We start from the raw sequence: 6,174 nt of genomic DNA, 5'->3' as shown, positions 1-6,174 counted from the left end.
AATCCTGCCTTGGACTGACCAAAGTTGGAGAAAGAGTTATCTAGCTGATGTGATCTTACCTAGCTACTGCACATTTGTGACTCCAAACAAAGATAGTAAAGAAGTGAGGTGTCTCACTCTGTAGCTAAAACAGAGACCTATACACACAGGGTGAAAACAGCATCTGCAGCAATGTGCATTACAACAAAAATATGGTGTTTTTTTAAAACAAAACCATATAAACCTATTCTGGTACAACCTCAACACACAATTATCAACCTGAAAATGAGCATAATATGGGCGGTTACCAAGGGATGAGATAAAAAAAAAAAACACTGCCATCACTACAAGCCTGTAAACATAGAGGCTTCAATGAAGAGAAGGGAGAGCATTGTAGAGCTTGGAGCACTTTAAAACCCATTTTATACAGACTATGTTTAAAACCCACAGAAGAAAGTAGTAGTGTGATGTTGGGATGCAGTCGGCTCGAAAAATTAAATGAGAAGTCCTTCAAAAAAAGTCAGTTATTTAACAAAAAACAGGGTGAGTCGAGATTGTGATTTTATAACGATTAATGTACACCATTAATCGTTATTAAATCACAGTCTCGGTCTACTGACAACAGACACACTGATGGTTTTGAGCTGATTTTGCCAAGTGAATCTTTGGTCACAAACACTGCAGCTGAAAGGTCTCTCTCCTGTGTGGGTTCTCATGTGTAACTGCAAATAATCATTCCGTGCAAAAGACTTTTTACAAACTGAGCAGCTGTAAGGTTTCTGTCCTGTATGAGAGTGCATGTGAACCTTCAGATTTGCCTTGCGACCAAATGCTTTGGCACAAACTGAGCAGCTGAAAGGTTTCTGTCCTGTGTGGATAATCATGTGGCCCTTCAGATGTGACTTGCGACCGAATCTTCTCCCACACTCAGAGCAGATAAATGGTTTCTGACAAGCAGGCCTACTGCACCTCGAATGACAGACATGAACACCATTCTTTTCCAAAGAGTTTAAACCTGACTGAGCTTCTCTGGTATTCTTCCACTCATAACTGTAATCAATCTCAGGTTCTGAAGAGTCTCCAGTCTGGTCTTTAGTATTTATATGTAAATCTATATCTGGATCTGAGTTCTTGGCTGGTTCTGGTCCTCCACAGTCCTCTCCATCAGCTTCTCCTTCCATCTGTTCAGTTTGTCTTTGATGAAGCTCTGAGGGCTGAGGTTTCTCTTCATCATCTTCACTCTTCACACGGACAGGGAATGGGAACTTGGTGCTATCAGCCTCCTCCAGCCCTTGAAGCTGCTCTCTCTCCAGACTGACCCAGAGCTCCTGCTGCTCCTCTTTAATGTGTGGGGGCTCTGGTGCTGCTGGTCCAGACTGGGGCTCCACTCCCACTGCTCAGGGGGAACCTGTTCTTTACTCACCGACAGCTGCTGGACATCTGCAGGAAACAGACCTGTTGTTAAATCACATCACTGCTCAAAAATTCTGTATTGAACTATAACAGAGATTTTCTGAACTCACCAGAGATACTCAAATAATCAAACACAGAGCAACACAGAGATGATTAAAGGTGAATATTGCAAAGGTTTTATGTAATTAATCACAGGGGAGTTCAAGGAAAAAAGTCACACGGTCTTATCAGTTCAGTTTTCCCAGGCAGCTCCCAAAGAACATTAGCCTGGAACCCAAATCCGAAAGATTAAGGGTCTGGCATTGAGTAATGAAAATGGCCCAACTCGAGGGACTGCACCAAGCGTGCAGTTGAAAATCTCACTGCACAGAATTGGATAACACTACGAACAATCACAACAACACGTCTCAAGGCCCGTGGGCCAAACCCGGCTCTTGCGTTTTTTAATCCAGCCGGCATATCAATTTAGGTTCACAATAAATTCAATCTAGCTGTTCGCCAAACCGAAAAGACAGAAAACTGTTTTTTCTAACTGCAATTACAATACACTCAAGCAGAATTAGTCAGATTTGCCAACTGTGAGACTCAGAATTTCCCCAGAAGCAGAGAGTTTACATCTTCAGGCTGTGAAACTTTTTTGCTGACTAAAGTAGGGCTTTACATCACTAAAACTGCAAAAAAAGAAGTATCAAAAAAGGCTGCAAGTGTTGAAGAAAGCAACAAAAAATGACAAAAAAAATGTGACAAACATCAAAAAAGCGACCTGATGCAGTAATACAGTCAAAGACAGTAGAATTTTCTCAATCACAGCATGTCAATAAACAATCCACATCTAGCCTTTGATGTGATTTTCATTTTCCAGTGGGGCCATTACTGAAAATGACTAAAGAGTACAAATGTCCCCTTCCTGGTCACTCAATTAACCAAATCACACGTACCGTTTCATCATAATGATGTAGCTTTTATTTTCTTTGCTAACTTGAGAATACTAACAAAGCTTAATACTCAGTTTATGATGCATGCTTCCCACTGAGTGATGACTACCTCACCCTCTAAAGGCTGGAGGAATGGCAAGGGGTGCAATGATTCAGATTTCCCTACAAATTTTATGAATAAAATATTTAATAATCATTTTTTTTTATCGTTAATGGGTCACAAATGTCAGATGGTCCGTTTACCCCTGATGGATTGATTTATACACTCTATACTTATAGGCTACACTTTACACCACTTCATGCAGTCTTCCATTTCATTTACCGGGGACATCCTGAAATAGATATGTAAGACAGCTGTTTATTATTATGACTGTTTATCACTTTAACGTTGAAGCTGCTAAAACGGAAGCTAGTTTAAAGTATATGGCTGGGTATTTTAATTTATCATAAATTATCATGTATTAGTTAGTTTACAGTTTGTTGTATAAATATGAACGTGTAAATTAGCCTAACTAAAGCTGGCAGGCAAATGTAACGTTCAGTACAATAGAATGACCTCAAAGTTGAGTCTAAGTAAAGTAACAGTGGCTCCTTTAGTTTTAGTTTTCAACGCAGGAGAGTCTCTAAATGAACATACCAGCGTCTAGAAGGTTCCGTTGTCGCTCGTTCTCCTCTTTCGACCGACACAGTTCCTCCTCGTACTCGGCTATCGTTCTCTCAAACAGCCCAAATATCTCTTCAACAGCCGCGGTTAGTCGCTGCTTCACCAACGCATTCAGCATTTGGACTTTAGACATCTTCACACAATCACAGGGACTTTTTGTTCCACACAAACTCGGTCAAAACACCTCCAAACCACCAGTCACTTAGCATGCTAAGCTAACTTTGTAGCTAGAGGCAGATGATTCCGAGGTAAAACATTCAGGAAAAAAGGTAAACAGCGCAGAGTCATCCGGGTCTGGAGACATCCAGAGGCTCTGATGGATCAGTAACGTTACTGTTGGGATTACAGAAACAGAAAACCCAACAAACCGGGCTGTCCTACTAGCTCACGCTACGCGCCTCACTGCTCAAAGAGTAACATCCGGTTCCTTCCGCTGATGTCGAGTTAACCTTCTTCTTCTTCTTCTTCTTCTTCTTCTTCTTCCTCTTCAGCCGCCACCTACTGTACCGGTGTGTAATATCATGACTCCAAACAATGGTTATAGTGGCTTTTCAATGTATTGGACGGGTGTAAAGTTCTGTTTGGAGGCAATTATCTTGCTGGCCTGATTTATTATTCGTGCAAGTTTTTGTACCATGCTGAGGTATTAGTAGGCTACTGGAGGCCCAGGTGTAAAATACACGGCCCACCACTGCTTATAATTACATATGTGGCACCATATTTTTGGCTACTTAGCACTGGCAGTTGTTTGAGGACTGCTGCGTTATCACCTCATCATTTTTAAGTTAACATCCCAACTTCTTCTCATTTATTTGCTAACTTGGCCTACGTTATTTGGGGCGCTCACCGTGTCTCTGCATCTTGCGGGCTTCCTAGCTCTGGTCATGAGAAGCACATTCCGTTTGCAGTTATTTGGCGCCCCCTGTTGTTGGGGGTGTATATTGCTGTCTACAAGTCTAGAACCCAACTTTTCAGATATCTTCATTGGGGGGGGGGAATACAACCCTGTTTTATATTTGGGTCTATTCTCTAATAATTGAAAGTCAAATTGGGACATTGTTAATACCAGTACTCCTTCAGGGTAAGGGACTGTAATGTCAAGTAAACCAGGCCGCAGTTCTGGGATCTTTAGGCAGAACAGATGTTACCCTTCCTTTACAGCAATTCATTTTCTATGGCACTCTAACTAAATTGAAGGGGTTCTTGACGCTTCCCGACAACGTTTTGATAACATTTGTACTGTTTAACAGTTGATAAGGTTATACAGCAAACCATTGTTTTTGTACAGCAATGACAACCAACATCTAACCTCTGCTTTCTCATCCTATGCATCACACTCCACTGTTATGGTGGCCTTTTCAGTAGATTTACTCACTAACATTGTGGTGGAAACACAATAAGTATGGAAACTAAATACACACTTCCTGCATTATTGCAATTTTTCAAATACTAAGTTAGTCCTCTAGTAAACTAGTTTTCACGTGAAATAAAAACAAAACTATGGGTAATAAAAAATTCAACACATGAACTGGTTGCTTTGGGGTCCGTGTACATTTTGACCAAAAAAACAAACGGTCAAATCGAACACGGACCATACTGGCGCCTTATATACACACACTCGCACGGCTAAGGACTGGGAAAGAGTAAAACAACATTCACACTGGAAAGGAAAGTGTTTTCTTTACGTTTAACTACTGTTGAAGTTACCAAGGAGAAGGTATTCATGTTATGTATTGAGGTAATCACGTGTTAGGGAGAGTTTTGGCCTGTGTGAAAGGTTCACTTTGTGGTTTTAAGTAGCCTAAACAGTGTCCCAGAAAGCAATAATATGCTTGTTCTCATTAGGTATGTTATCTTTGAATGAAAAGGGTTGTGTTCATTACTGATTATTTATAACTGAACTCATACAGTAAACCAAGGGTGTTTATTCCTAAATTCACCAAATGCATTTTGTTTCATATTTCATCACCTCGTATTCATATACTACTTATCTGGGGGTAGGGGCGCTACACCTGTTTAGCTGTTTAGGTTTATGGAAAGTAGAGGCAATGTCAGGTTCACTCAGCACCTATTGTAGATGCACTGCACACACACTTCAGGAAGCCACCATATAATCTGAAGCCTACTTTACTTTGCCTAAGAAGCTGGTGTCGGTCCAGTCTGCTAAGCAGTTGACAACCTGCTCATCTATTTGAACACTGAAGCTTTAGGCACTGGGTGTGGAGGACCTAGATCCTGCCCCACTCAGTCCTCCCCAGGTGGGCCACTTAATTACCCCTACAAGGCGGCTGCAATAACTCCAACCGCTATATATGCCACCTAGGGGCACGAAGCAGCAGCCTCATTGCATCATTGTATGCTACTTTGAGCATCTGCATACTCTTTTGCTTGTAGTTCGACCACAGTTGAGCAGTATACAGTGCCTTGCGAAAGTATTTGGCCCCCTTGAACTTTTCAACCTTTTGACACATTTCAGGCTTCAAACATAACATATTTTTTGTGAAGAATCACCAACAAGTGGGACACAATTGTGAAGTGGAACGAAATCTATTGGATATTTTAAACTTTTTTAGCAAATAAAAAACTGAAAAGTGGTGCGTGCAAAATTATTCGGCCCCTTTACTTTCAGTGCAGCAAACTCACTCCAGAAGTTCAGCAAGGATCTCTGAATGATCCAATGTTGTCCTAAATGACTGATGGTGAAATAGAATCCACCTGTGTGTGATCAAGTCTCTGTATAAATGCACCTGCTCTGTGATAGTCTCAGGGTTCTGTTGAAAGCGCAGAGAGCATCATGAAGACCAAGGAACACACCAGGCAGGTCCATAATACTGTTGTGGAGAAGTTTAAAGCCGGATTTGGATACAAAAAGATTTCCCAAGCTTTAAACATTCCAAGGAGCACTGTGCAAGCGATCATTTTGAAATGGAAGGAGTATCAGACCACTGCAAATCTACCAAGACCAGGCCGTCCCTGTAAACTTTCAGCTCAGACAAGGAGAGGACTGATCAGAGATGCAGCCAAGAGGCCCATGATCACTCTGGATGAACTGCAGAGAACTACAGCTGAGGTGGGAGAGTCTGTCCATAGGAAAACAATCAGTCGTACACTGCACAAATCTGGCCTTCATGGAAGAGTGGCAAGAAGAAAGCCATTTCTCAAAGATATCCATAAAAAGTCTCA

The 6,174-nt window shown here is 41.4% G+C and overlaps 1 pseudogene; it reads right to left on the bottom strand.

The window, feature by feature from the left end:
• Positions 1-341: 341 nt before the first annotated feature.
• Positions 342-3,436, bottom strand: LOC116677951 (zinc finger protein 572-like; annotated as a pseudogene).
• Positions 3,437-6,174: the final 2,738 nt, after the last annotated feature.

Source organism: Etheostoma spectabile, unplaced genomic scaffold (assembly GCF_008692095.1).
Source record: "Etheostoma spectabile isolate EspeVRDwgs_2016 unplaced genomic scaffold, UIUC_Espe_1.0 scaffold00006236, whole genome shotgun sequence".
Taxonomy (NCBI): domain Eukaryota; kingdom Metazoa; phylum Chordata; class Actinopteri; order Perciformes; family Percidae; genus Etheostoma; species Etheostoma spectabile.
The sequence above is the reverse complement of the archived record's forward strand: the minus strand, read 5'-3'. Positions and strand labels throughout refer to the sequence as shown.